The sequence below is a fragment of the Rhynchophorus ferrugineus genome, unplaced genomic scaffold (genome assembly GCF_030347505.1).
Source record: "Rhynchophorus ferrugineus isolate W39M unplaced genomic scaffold, kcgeb_rfMv2 rfM8, whole genome shotgun sequence".
NCBI lineage: Eukaryota > Metazoa > Arthropoda > Insecta > Coleoptera > Curculionidae > Rhynchophorus > Rhynchophorus ferrugineus.
Window position 1 is genome coordinate 35216305 of NW_027472587.1, and position 14456 is coordinate 35230760.

At 32.4% G+C, this 14456-nt stretch overlaps 1 protein-coding gene and 1 long non-coding RNA gene across 5 annotated transcripts in view; both read right to left on the minus strand.

The window, feature by feature from the left end:
* Window positions 1-14456, minus strand: part of LOC143201165 (hypoxia-inducible factor 1-alpha) — a 377382-nt gene that overhangs the window by 125847 nt on the left and 237079 nt on the right. The gene's annotated exons all lie outside the window — the stretch shown is intronic.
* On the minus strand, window positions 1109-7984 carry LOC143201171 (uncharacterized). Its single transcript, XR_013006898.1, has 2 exons — window positions 5178-7984; window positions 1109-5075 (listed from the first exon to the last, which is right to left on the minus strand). It is a non-coding gene; the product is annotated as an uncharacterized LOC143201171 (long non-coding RNA).

Sequence of the window (14456 nt, forward strand, 5' to 3'; positions counted from 1 at the left end):
GAATATTATCAATACCATCGTTATCGTTATCATCGTTATCTATATATCAAAAATGTCATACCTAAATAAAATGGTGAAATAACATAAAAAATGTGTAAGTAATAGAAACATAAATACATATCTGATATTTTTAATTCAAATACATTTTATCATTTATCATTTTAGTACGTTTAGAGATTAGAGATTTAGAGATCTTAATGGGTGTGTTCTGCAGAAAATAACGCTCCCTAGTTTTTGTAAGTAAGATGGAGACTGCTAGGTATGCTAATTTATAATGGTGAATCATAAATGTACTTGTTATCGAACTACGAGCCTATAAACAATGCAAAGCCATACATAACCAAATTGAAAAAAAAAAAATGATTGTTTTTTAAGTGCGCAAACGTTCACTAGCCAATCACATATTACATCTTGTTCACTTCCCTGTAAGTCACTCGAAGTGCCACCTTTCCAACGAGCGTCTAGAGTTGCCAATATTTGCAATTTAATATATACATTTCCCACAGTTATCAGCAAGTTAGATAAATCAAAATCGAATCCAAACATTGCATAATAACTTTTTCCTTTTCTCCGGTACGACACGTATGCGATCCATCGGCTTCAAGAAACGTCGAATAACGAAAGTCATAAAGTTTGCAAAAAGAAAAAGAGAGGAATATTATCAATACCATCATTATCGTTATCATCGTTATCTATATATCAAAAATTTCATACCTAAATAAAATTGCGAAATAATATAAAAAATGTGTAAGTAATAGAAACATAAATACATATCTGATATTTTTAATTGAAATACATTTTATCATTTATCATTTTAGTACGTTTGAAGATTAGAGATTTAGAGATCTTAATGGGTGTGTTCTGCAGAAAATAACGCTCCCTAGTTTTTGTAAGCAAGATGGAGACCGCTAGGTATGCTAATTTTTAAATTTCGCACAGTAAAGCTGTAGTGTACATCAAATTGTCAAATATCTTGTCAGTTTTCATAATCATTTTTACACTGTTATTTCCACAAACCCTCTGTGCACTGATTCTTTGAGCATTATTTGAGTCATCATCTTGAATAAATAATACACTATTAAATAATCCAATGTTTAAAATTATTAGCTTTTTATTTTTTTGCTTCATTCTTCATATTCAAGTAAATAACCTTATTTTCTTTTTGACCGTTAGCTTGAAAAGAGTAAAACGACCATTGGTGAATATTTCTAAGCTTTTCGGCAGATCTGATGTTAATTTGAAGGAACAACGACCGTTGTTAGTGAAGAACAAGTGTTATCCCGTCAAAACACATGCACAAATAGACATGTTTATAGTAACAATGGCAAAAAATCCATAAGTTGGGTTACGAATTGCTACTACATCGACCATATTCTCCAGATTTTGTCCCTGACACTATTTTCTCCTTCTAAGCCAGAAGGAATGGCTGTATGGTAAGAGATCTAGGTGGAATGAAGAGTTCATCACCGAAACAAACGTCTATTTTGCGGTCTTGAGAAATTTTATTACTTGAAAGCAGTAAAACACTTGAAAAATACTAAATTAAATGTACTCTGTTGAGAAATGGAAAGCCTTTTTTGTCGAAAAAACATCTTTCACTCAGAAAATCGCTGACTTATTAAACTATCCTCGTATATTCTACTCTACTATTATGTTCCCAATATTTAAACAACTTCAAGAAAACAGCAGATATTTGAAATGTATTCCTCTCTATAGCGTAATACGTATAAAACCTGAATCCATTACGATGGAAATAAGAAGATTATGCTAAATCGACTGCCCACTTACCAAACCAGATAATCCCTAGGTCTGCATTAAAATAATTTCGATCGAGCCACACACTGAGCTACCAAAACTGATTGATAACAGCCACTTAAACAGACCTTAACTCAGGTTAGGAATGTAGGGCGGTTCAATTTGCCATTAAAGTAAGATCCAGCAACTACTAGGCCACTCCGAGATAATAATAAAGATTAATGGCGTAACCAGCAATGGCGGTGACTGGCTGAACGTGTTTTTACAACTAGTTGAAAACTCAATTATAACTAATAACGTGTAAATGGTTTAACATTAATTTAGAATACTTTCACGATGTATAGGAATCCTAGATTCATAATTAATTTTTATCTCTACATAAACCACAATTTACATAAATAAGGTAAGAAAATGATTGAAATAGTGCAATATGCTATTAAGAGTAGAAATATATTAACTAATCTGAGTACACGAGTGTTGCTATTTCTATTTTGTGGCTTAGCAGTATTGTTAGGCTCCATCTGACGTTTACAATTGGAAGTTTGACCTTTATAACCAAAACATGCATCAGAACGCTTTACGATTTTAGCACAACTTGTGTTGTTTACAGTGACTTGAGACAGAGAATATTTCGATTAAATTTCTCTCTTTGCAATTCTCTAGCAACCCTCGTACATATTTTTATCCTATACATATTTTTTAGAATCAAATCCAATTTTCCGCGTTATATAAGAATTATTTATAAATAATTAATATTACTTCCATTAATTTATAGAACAAAATTTGAATATACTATATATCAACGTTATTCCTGGTAATACCATAAATTAAATGTTTGCCAATATAATGAATGAATGAGACAGAATATAGTAAACCATCATAATCATAATCATAATCAGGACAAAACACAATATTGAACATTCAGCTATTTGATATTGTTTAACAAGTTATACCGTTTGAAGACAATTTAAAAACATTGTAAAATATATTTAATCTAAGATGATATAAGGTAGACAATGCGAAATTCTTGTTATTTAGTTTTATGTACGAATCATATAAAATCGTTTTAGACATTTATCATTATATTGTCGTTACATTTTTATATTGATCGTTAATTTTCTACCCTTTATTGCTTATTTACCCACCAACTGGAAATGTTTGCTTTTATGTTTACGATGTCTGTGAATCATCTTCCGCCAGTTTTTATATGAATTATTTCCCTTTCGACGGAGTTCTATCTATAAAAAAAATTGTTTTGTAATCTACAAAAAATGTCTGTCATATCACCAAGTAAACAAGTCATAATAATTGTATTAAAACTACTAGTTAAATCCGTTGTTTTATTCAGTACAAGGAAATACTGGATCAATAGATTGAGAACAATAGTCAAGTTATTTACATATAAGCATTAAGAACAAATAAATAATCTTCAAAAGTTGATTTCTAGTTGACATGAAAAAATATTACAATAAATTTTTAAATAAACATGTTGGTTATCCTAGATTATTATTTTTACGACCGTGCTTATAACAATAGTCAACAAAACTGCTACTTTGTTATCAATTGTATCTTTGTTGGAAAATAATTGGCAGATTTGGTTGTTGTTTTATATTGAACTAGCGACCCGCCCCGGCTTCGCACAGGTGCAATGCTGATACTAAATTAAATACACTACAGAAAAAATATGAACGTTGTATATAAAAACATAGCGGCCCGCTCCGACTTTGCACGGGCATACAATATATATGCCTATGTCACTCAGTGAAAACATGATTAAAATCGATCCAGTATTTTTGGTTCATTCATTACTGCCCTTGGCCTGCACGCATTAAATTTGGAGTAAAACAATTCCTCTTCCCCTATACTTACTATGAAGATTTCCTGCTATCTTTGGAATATCTAAATTCATACAATTTTTATTACATTACACATTTTTAAACGCAAATTTTAAATTTGTAATATCTCCGAAAATATTTGTTTAATTTACATGCTGTAAGGAACCATATTGATCTATATTAATTGCACACTGTATTTAAGGTACTTAATTCGATAAGGATTAATGCCGTATTGCTTAAAATAGCTTCGTAAATAAGCCATTTTCTCACGTAAAAAGTAAACAATAAAAATGGTTAATGTGGGTTATCCCTAAAAGATAAACATATACCATCGCGGACTTTTTTGTAGACCTTTTTATGGTGTACAATACTGTAGTACATTAATTTGATCTAACTCGTAGGGTTAGGCAGCGTTTTTGCTAATTGCTAAATAAGCCTAAAAAAATAGGTTAATTTACGACATCACGTTAGAAACCTCTAAAATTAGCAATGTTGCCTTAGTATATTATGCATGTATTATACATATAAACCTTCCTCTTGAATCACTCTATCTATTGAAAAAAACCGCCTCAAAATCCGTTGCGTAGTTTTAAAGATTTAAGCGCACATAGGGATATAGGGACAGAAAAGGCGACTTTGTTTTATACTATGTAGTGATATACTATTTTTTAAAGTTGGATTTACAACATCAAAAACTATTAGTTTGGATTTCAGTGTACTTTGTGACGTTCATATAAGAGTTAAAATAGTTCATAAGAGCATAAAATCCCTTCTGGAGTGAAACTAAGACAATTACCTGAAACATTCGTCAAAATTGTGTCAGGGGTTCATAGAACAAAAACGAAAAAGAAAAATTAAAATGAATTCATTGTCTCATCTTATTTATTATTACTGATTCATATTTAGATTAATCTCTTTAGTTAATTAGGCTCTCTCTCTCTCTATCCCTAACTATTACTCTTGTTCCTTCTAGCACTCTTTCTCTTTCCCCCTCTTTTTCTCTTTTAATCTTTCGATATTTATATAAAAATTACTGGATAACATTTCTCTTTCAGGAATCTCTCTCTCTCTCTCTCTCTCTCTCTCTGTCTCTCATTATTGCAGTTCTTATTTGATTTGGTTGTTGCTTGTGATGAATGTTTGTTATTTTGATAGATTGTTAAATCATCAACAGTCCTCCTACTGTTGCGATAGCCGCGGGTTCGAAACCTGCTGGGGCGCGGTCGTAAATTTATGTTTGTGATTGTCCTAGGCAAGAGTGTAAAATCCGACAATGAGCCCAGTCACGCCAGTAACCAGGCTGGGTAAGACCGGATGTCTTCTGGGATGATTTCTAAGTTGGTCACTCGCCAGTCTGTAGGCTTAATGCCGAGGACTGTGGTTCGGAGCCCACGTTAAATAGTAGGTCCAGTCCAGATAAACCCAAGTCGGTAAAAGGACACTTTAAAATATGTAAAAAAAATAGAATAAAAATGAATTCATAGTCTCACCTTATTTATTATGACACTCATATTCAGGTTAATCTCTCGCTCTATTATAGCATTTCTTTTAGAGAGAAATGTAAAACATGCATACAATAACCGGTACGATCTAACAATGTGTCATAGAAACTTGTTCTTTTTATTACAGTTCTTATTTGAGGTTTTATAGGTTAACGTTGATATTTCTAAAATGCCGTACTTAATTTCACTTTTATTATTTTCGGAGTAAGCCGTGTGAGCACCTGACATTTTGAGTCACTTCGGCCGTTAAATTGGCAGAATTTATCGACGAAATAAACTTGATGAAATTACGTCGTGGGCGTCCCGAAACAAAGCGCAGTTTTTGGCATGTTTACGTTATGATATCGTAGAGTTTTATTACATAATAATGCGCGATATTGTTTTATATAAAGTCGTGATAATAAAAAATTATATGGAAACGGGAGAATATTTTGTAATAATGTTTAAGTTTACATATTTATATTGACAGGATGCATGATACTGTCATATATAATCGGTGGGTATAAAAATGAAACTAAGGTATAATGGCATGATAGAGTTTTAGGACTGCTTGTATACGCAGTAAGTTTATTTTTGTGTTTTATTCATAGTTAAGTGGATTCTAATAATGATTATTCCTTTTAGGTCTAATTTCATATCAGTGGTAATGATATTTATAAAAAATAATAGTAAAACAAAAGCATATTTTCACAAAATATAGAACCATGCAGTATAATAATAAATAACAACTTAAATATGTCAATCTTGGCAACACTGGCCATCTTCTTCTGACGTTTTTATGATGATATGTTGTTACCAGTAAATATAAAAGATAAAACTAGGAAGAAAGAGTTATATTACCCCAGGCAAGTCTTTTGATCACTATAGACATGAAAGAATTTCATAAAACATTATGGCGTTGTAGACATCAGTTCCACAGTGAAGCTTATCAGATGTAAATGAAAAATTATGACTGGATAAGTTGGTAAGATTAATGCTTTCTCAGATATAGAACTAAAGTACTTGGAGGAATTCACTGAAGTATTTAAATCAATTGCCACAGCTTTAGCTTACATTCAGGACAACAACTGTTACTTTAACATCCCAGCTAAAAGAGAGCTTGGAAAGGAAATATGATAAATTTTGATGAGCTTATGCAGCTTGAACTAAATGGAGCCATATTGGTGTCATGCCAGAAAACATTACGGATGAGGCGTTGTTGGCAAATAATTTAAAATCTTGCCTTTGTCAAGAAAGGCAAAAAAATTAAAACGAAAATCTGGGCAAAACAGAAGTAGTAATACTAGCAAAGAATGGAATGGAAAGAAATGTTCATGGTAGAAAATTCTTCTTGTATATACCTTAATAAGCTGGGCTGGATTGGTTCTATTCTATTTACATAAATAAAAAGATTTGACTGACTGGTAGGAAATTATCTATGACGTCTTAGATTATATTTGCTTTTTTTTTCTATTTTCGGGTAACATATTAAGGAAATTCGTTACTAGACGTCATTTTCACAGTATCCAAGTTAATAATGGTGTCTGTGATTACAACCCTTGACAAGTTCGATATTAGAATCAGCAGTTGCTCAACATACACTCGAATCTTTTCAATTGATATGAAAGTAATGAAATCTTATATTCGTTATTAAAACATTCAGTTGGACAAACTCCAAACCGGGTAGACCCGGCTAACAAAACGGCCATTTTCCGGGACACGATCTGTCATCGTGTAAACTCCTCTTTTTATTCCGACACGGGCATGTGCCAGAGTCGATCTTTTTCACTTAACGCCAATTTGGTCGGCTTTTCGTCGGCCAAACCCGAAGTAATGAACTGCGAAAAATATAGCCCATATATTTATTTCCGTCAATATCGATTTAGTAGCGAATAGAGAGCGAGAGAGAGAGTACTTTGGAAAACGGCTAATATAAAAATCAACAGTGTGAGATATTATTAACGAAATCATTTCATTGCCGGGTATTCGCAGCAGATGCTGCGATATAATGATGAAAGCAAAAGTAAATAACGCGATAATATTGCGCAATAAAGGACGAGGTATTAAAACATACACAATAACGAATAATATATAAAAGAAACCTAACTTGAGTGGTGATATTAGTAGAATATGGGTGTTTTAAATGCATGTTCAACAAATAATAAGAGTCAACCATCCTAGTTCTACCAGACTAGACGTTCTTTGGGATGGTGCCTTAAGTTTGCAATGGTTATTTTCAGGGACTCATTGTTGGTATTAGGTTAACTTCTGTAGTTTCGACAGGTAGAATCCAATCAGCTGGATTCCTTCAATTTTATTATGCTGCTGATACTGATTTATATTCTCTAGTGTTTGTGTTGTGAGTTATTCTTAGTTTATCGTTGTTTCACTTATAGCGAAGTTATTGATTTCTTCCTATAATAACAATTATTAATAGATATTTATAAAATGTTTTTCATATTAGTTTGTTATGTAATGTTTATAAATTGGATACTAATTATATCTACCTATAAATTAATTTTAAGAGATTTACAACAGATGGTGTTACAGTGTATTAAATTGTAGCGACCGCTACGACCCTTTAGGCTACCACACGTTCACCTACAGCAAGTTCAAAGGTTGGCAACACTGGTTGATTGGGATCATGTGGTTCCCGGCTATAAAAGACCACCACGACGACGTCTAGCTATCTTTTCTTCTCTCTGCCCCCTTGTAACAGTACTTCCACAGCGCTACCCTACTTCCTTTATGTAACCTAATATTCTGTCCATTCTACCGTCGAACACATGTATCAATTTAAATCGAAATAAACAAGTATTTCTTCAACTAGTGTTTTCAGTTCTCGTGTGAATTCCTTCCCCAAAATAGTAGTGAGTGTTCGGACAAACAATCGCACCGACAGCCACACATTCCGACCGATCAGACGAACATTCCTACCCATTGGTGATCTCGACGTGATCGAAGTGTGATGGACGAAAACCACAGAAGCCCATCATGCATAACATCAACACATGAATACCCTTGCATCACGAAACGGGACACGTAAGGCACCACACTTATAGGTACCCTCAAACAAATTGGAACGCTCCAAGACGAACGACATCCTGCTACAACTTCGATGGTAACTGATCCCGTAAAACTCCTCGCTCAGGTTGGGATCCCCATCTCATAATCAGTTCCTAGGCGATTCATTGCGTAATTGCGAGTGCACTTACGGAACCTGCACCACATAGAGCTACGCTCCACTAGGAACGGAGTGATGTAGCGACCGCTACGACCCTTTAAGCCACCACACCTTCACCTACAGTTCAAAGGTTCGTTACTAGACGTCATTTTCACAGTATCCAAGTTAAAATTTGCATGCGGTAATACTGTGCCAATAAGAATTGTGGTTGAAGCCCGGATATGCTTCCTAAACGGTTTCAGAGCCTGTATTGACGTCAAAAAAGATGATGCAAGTGTTTGCCGAGACTGTAATGTAATTGCTCGTCATCAACTACTAAAAATTGACCAAAATCATTAATTTGACTGTCTACCATCAACAACTAATGCCATTGAAACAGTGGGTTAAAAAGCCAATATAAATAAACAGTAATGGCAAAAATAGGGCCTCTATGAGGTTTACGAAACTTTCTACAGTGGTGGATTTATGATTTGTTTTAGAAATGTGAAAATAGACTGAGAAATGCAATGCAAGATAAAATCTACGTATGTAATTTAAATACTTCTATTCAATACATAATGAATACGAATGGTAATATTAACATTAAAGATCGTTGATATCCACATAGTAAACAGAAGCAATCCTAACAGTCAAAAACAATTAATAATTAAAGCAATTTAAATTCTAATCAACATCAAGTAAAAATAGAATATTGGACGAGTGACAAAATGGTGAATGCGTCATATCCATGTTATAACGAATGCTACACGTAATTATTCTACGTTTGCTCCACTCACTATATACTCGTCCTTGCATCGAACAATAAAAATATGGTAAACTGTAAATATTACCATCGGTAGCCGTTTTAATTCCGTTTAGTTTTTGTGTCGTGGTGTTATCGGTTTATTCATCATGACCCTATTGTGACCACACGCTACATAAACGCTAAATTGGTTTCTTGTGATATTAGTTATAAGGGAAAACGTTGCCTTAACATTAGTCGTGCTATCGATCAAGGAATAGAGCAATATAGAGCGGGCACAACAGCCGACAACAAAAGAAACAATAAGCTGACCGTTCGAAATTAAATTCGATTAATAAAAGCAAAAGTTCCTGTCTTGTTTTCGTTGTTGTTTCTTGATAATATATTGATTAATTAAGCGTTAACATTCTGTAAGCAATTAACATGAAATAATTCTGTATATTTCAGTTTCATTTTGATTATGTTAACTACTGATCATCTTTTCTGCTCATATATATCAAATGGTAATAAAACAAACAATTCTCTAGACCTAGACCACATACGCGGGTGAGATTAAACATCTTCGGGCTCCAATCCAAGAGATTCGATCCCCGTCGGCTACCTTCCGTAATCTCCAGACTTGACACCCCCAATCTTTTTTTTTTCTACAGAAGATTATTATCTTAATATATGGAGTCTGTATCCTTCACAACTCTTGGAACATGTGGTAGAGCGTTGTCATCCAAGATGACGATTTAATGTCTGTTACTCTATACCGGTGGTCTTTTTTACAAAAATTTAATTTGTTTAATTGACATCGATAGATATTTGCAGTATCAGATTCATTTGGTTTTAGTAGTTCGTATACAATACGTCCTGCTGAAGCCACCATATGCACAGCAAGGGTCCGCTTCCGTGTTAATATTAAAGACTCTAGAATTAACATTTCAAGTATTCCATATACACACTGAGTAACATAATAATACAAATAAAAAACTGTTATTTTATGTAGATAAATGTCAAAACCACTGAATTTAACAGTTAGACTTAATAAAAATAAATGTGTGGTCTCACAAATAACAAATATAATAAATAGATCTAGAAAAATCATCATTAATTGCTTAAAAGCTTCGGGATATTATAGCAAAAAAAATCCATGAGGCCGGCCAAGAAGCATAATTAACGGATTCATCTTCGAATTGCTTCCTGATGCATACAAGTATTACTATCATCATTTTAGAAAATATTAGATGATTTTAAGTCGCAGACAGTTGGGTGGAGAGAATGTTATGTATTAGATTGCTATAGATATTGCAGGAAAGCCCGATCAATTACTATAACTAACTATCTATAATCGTAGAATGTAAAAGCTTAAAATGAACTTTTATTAAGAGCTGTAATAAAAGATGTATAATGTGGATTGATTGATTGACTTCATCTACACCACACTTATTCGTTGAAAGTCTTTGGAGGGTTGAAAGGTTTGGTTTTTTTTATATCAATATATATTGTAAAAAATCTAAATTTTTTTTAAATATCGAAATCGACATATCGATATTCCATCGTATGAAATGTTCGTCAATTAACTCAGTTGTGAAAATGAATAAATAAAAATCAGTAAATGTGACTAATCTGTATTTATTACTGACCATAACTGCTATTATTTTCAGAGAAAAACGAGACATTTTATATGCTCGTTATATAATAAAACAACCATTTTTTAGTATGTCATTCAATACGTATTAAAGCCCATTGTGGTCAGGCTTCTTCCTTAACCCATTATAAAAACCACCATTTAAACATTATTGGCAAATTGTTTAAAAAATGTCAGCTTTGTTTCTGCGCCTATTAAAATATTCCTTTGATCACTATTCGAAATCTGCGTTAAATACGTTTCAACGCTCGTTAATTTCTTGGCAGATATAACACTAAATTACCCGTGAGTCGTAAAAGTTCGGAATTTTAATAAGAAATACAATAAAATTTATCGAGACTAATACGTCCGCTTATTATATATATTTCGAAAAGTTTTCCAACATGTCGAACTTCGAGCAGAAACCGAAAAGTTTTTCAATAGAAAACCAAGTTTTATCGTAACATTATTATCAATAAATATATTAACATTTAATCACCACGAATTAGAATTTAAAATATTGTTATAAAAATAAATAAATGCTTTCATAAAGTAGAATTCCGTTTATTGTGAAAGAACAAACTTATGGATTATTTAAAATATTACCAATCACCAGCCACTACTTTACTACGTTGAAATCTATATTTTAAAGTATAATAATTTTATCAGAGTCTAAAATAAAAATAATGAACTTTGTATTTATAACCAGTTGCTATTTTCATGTAATAAAAAAAATATTACTATATAAATGCCAAAAAATATTATACTATTTTAAATATATAATGTGTTTTATAACAAATATTTTGGCATTTTTGAAAATCATGATGACTTCATTATTTTAAATTTCAATTTCATTAAATTTTTCATTTAAAAACAGTGAATATGGAGGTTACTTAGATATAGGAACTTTTGATTTGATATGCAACGTTTGGTTGCTACATTTAATTGGTTGTTAACATTTAACAAAGAAGAGGTTATGTTGTTTAGTATTTGCTTGTCTATTATGAACACTGATCATATCCCATAAGCTAACATTATGTAATTATCAACAGAAAAATATTGTGATACATGTTACGAGTAGTTTTAACTAATAACCATAGCGATCCATCAATTTCTACCAAAGATGAAGACTTTAAAAGGTAAAAGCAGGTAGTTTATCAATATCATATCGGTTGACAAGTAAATAAATAAATTGACTTCTTATATACACACTATTCATAAAGCCTAGTCCTTCTTGGGTCATTTTCTGTTGCCAAATCTGTAAATACGGTGGTAGATCGTCAGTTGATGAGGACTTGAGGAGAAGTTGAATAATTCCTGTCATAAACAGGATATTGGACACTGAACACTTAAAAGGAAGCACATATCTGATGGGTTTATAACTAATAACAACAAAATGAGGCAGGAACGCTCATTTAGTGCTGAATTTTTATATTAGGTAACAAAGAAGTGCTTAAGTTCAATATCATTTCCATATCATTTCAGTATATTAAAAATAAATGCATATCGTACCAGTTAACTAATGAAACATGAAAACTGAAGCTTTATTCAGACAGGTCACGAACAAGTAATGAGAAGGAACAAGATCTGGATAATAAGGCCAGTGAGGTAGCGTTTCCCATTTCAATGTTTCCAAGTACGTTTTCACCGATTTTGCACCATATGGTCGAATATAGTCATGCTGAAGAATAATGTTGTTGTCTTTGCTTGTAATTATAGGTTTCATAAGATTTTAGCAGTTCATAGTATTTTTATTAAACATGATTTAAAAATGTGAAACTTTCCACAAATGCAATTCACTTGCCACAAATTCACGCGACATTTTCAACGCACTGAAAACATTTTTTGTTCACACTGGGAGGAAATGACACATACTGAAAAGTGAAACATTTCAGTGAGGTTTCAACATTAAGTTGGTTACAAATGTACCCGATGCGATTTAATACATAGTAAAACCACCTGTTGTAAATGCTTTAAAATTAATTTATAGGTCTACTGTTTTAAAATAAATGCATTTCGAAGTCAGATGGCCAGATTTTGTAATAAAAGAGCCACGTGTCACAAACCTTGACCTCAAAATATCTTGGAGACAAATATATTATTTCAAAATTAACAAGGAATCACCAAGCAGTTCAGTTTATTTATAACCAAACAAAAATACTTTATAAATATCTTGATATAACTTTGAAAATAAACCATTCTTACTGGACATTTATCGTCGAATCTCTATCCAAATTGATTTTCACATACGGATTGCCAGTAGGGACCAAGAAAAAAAATTAATGAAAAGAACACGTACTATTTACATATCGCCCGCCATGTTGATATAATCACGGCCGTTGCTTACGAAAGGACCTGCTAAACGGAAGTTGTTCGCAAACCGAAATAACATCCCGAAACAAGTGTTTAATTGGAAGGTATACAAACAATGAGTATTGCGTAAAATAAATTTCCCACGTCTGGTAACAAAGGCTAACCGAAAAGGAAGGACTCGGGCAAAATGAAAAATAATGGTATAATAGAATTCCTCCTCGAGAATTAATATAAATGTTCGGGATAATATAAATTTACTATTAGAATATTAATTCTAATTTTTAATTGAGAATAAATGAGTTTCTATCTAGTCCTTCCTATATTCCTTATATTAATCCCCATAATATTATAATTTTGCATATATTTGATCACTGTGAAATGGTATTTAATAAAAAAAATTAATACAATATATATTAATAAAAAAAAAACAGATGAGGCAAAAGTCTCGCTACCATTTTGTTATGTGACATTTAGCTCAGTTTCGTCTTAACCATTGTGTTATTATGGATGATCTTGTGGCGTATATTTATCCATAATAAAATTTGAACGTCTACACAACACAATGGTGAAAGCGAAACTGACCTAAACGTTACATAACCAAGATGGGGCAGAATTAAAATGGTAGCGGGACTTTTACCCCACCTTATCCTTTGCCATTTTTCCCAAATCTGTCGAAATAACGATGTTGGTCTGTCAGCGAACCATTTCTTCTGCATTTCGAAATCGTGTGCCAGCCAAATAATCAGAAGGCGCCATGTCTGTGTATCCTTACAAATGTTACGCTATTTTCGCCAATAGACATTACTGATCATCAAAATAGATTCAGTCGATAGTATTCTTTTGAAATTTATTTACTAAAATAAAGGAATTTGTAAGAAAGAACTTAGAAATTCACTTCATAGCTTCTATTGTTATTTTCCTTACTACTTTCCTTACTAGAATCTTGTTGCAAATACGAGAGTTTTTCCGAATGAATGAAATGTTTACGATGTAAGCTTTAGTTTATCCTTTGTCAATCAATCAACGAAACTAAATCAAATCAAGTAGTCACCATTGTCTCTTCTCGAAATAACATCTTTTATATGAAGAAAAAAAAGTATTTTCGTCTTTATGCACACATAGGATTCGTCATATCCGAATAGAAATGCTACTTGAAATACTGTCGACTGTTGGTATCATATCTTAAACACTTAAACCTATTTCGGCTGGAGTTCCACAGGTTGATATCTTGGGGACACTTCTATATCTGCTTTATATTGCTGATATCCCAACAATAAAAGAAAGAGTACTCGGAACATTTGCCGACGACACAATTATCAATGCAAAACCATTTCTTCTGCATTTCGAAATCGTGTGCCAGCCAAATAATCAGAAGGCGCCATGTCTGTGTATCCTTACAAATGTTACGCTATTTTCGCCAATAGACATTACTGATCATCAAAATAGATTCAGTCGATAGTACTCTTTTGAAATTTATTGACTAAAATAAAAGAATTTGTAAGAGACCGGAACTTAGAAATTCACTTCATAGCTT